This window comes from Belonocnema kinseyi, chromosome 2 (genome assembly GCF_010883055.1).
Source record: "Belonocnema kinseyi isolate 2016_QV_RU_SX_M_011 chromosome 2, B_treatae_v1, whole genome shotgun sequence".
NCBI lineage: Eukaryota > Metazoa > Arthropoda > Insecta > Hymenoptera > Cynipidae > Belonocnema > Belonocnema kinseyi.
The window spans coordinates 162,413,645-162,414,516 of record NC_046658.1 but is presented as its reverse complement, the minus strand read 5'-3'; positions in this window follow the sequence as shown (position 1 = coordinate 162,414,516).

The following is an 872-nucleotide window of genomic DNA, read 5'->3' as shown; positions in this document are numbered from 1 at the left end:
ATCTATGAAACAAGTGGACAATATGCAGGATGGTGTTTTTCAATGCAAAGAAATCAGAACATCTTTTCTCAATTTATAAAACAATATCGAACTGATTCCAATCTATCTTCTAATGCTAACACTAACCCTTGAAGAATTTGTCAAAGAAAATCAGCTTTTTCACACTTTCTTACAGTTCCAAAATTTAGGCCAAGTTTCTTAACTAAGTTAATTTAATCAAAATCATCAATTATTTGATAGATCTATGAAACAAGTGGACAATACGCAGGATGGTGTTTTTCAATGCAAAGAAATCAGAACATCTTTTCTCAATTTATAAAACTGAATTCGAACTGATTCGAATGTATCTTCTAATGCTAACACTAACCCTTGAAGAATTTGTCAAAGAAAACCAGCCTTTTCACACTTCCTTAGGGTTTCAAAATTTAGGCCAAGTTTCTTAATTAAGTTAATTCAATCAAAATCATCAATTATTTGATAGATCTATGAAACAAGTGGACAATAGCAGGATGGTGCTTCTCAATACAAAGAAATCAGAATATTTTTTCTCAATTTATAAAACAATTTAGAACTGATTCCAATGTATCTTCTAATGCTAACACTAATCCTTGAAGCATTTCTTAAAGAAAACCAGCATTTTCACACTTCCTTAGGGTTCCAAAATTTAGACAAAGTTTCTTAACTAAGTTAATTCAATCAAAATCATCAATTAGTTGATAGATCTATGAAACAAGTGGACAATATGCAGGATGGTGTTTTGCAATGCAAAGAAAACAGAACATTTTTTCTCAGTTTATAAAACAATTTAGAACTGATTCGAATGTATCTTCTGATGCTAACACTAATCCTTGAAGAATTTGTCAAAGAAAACC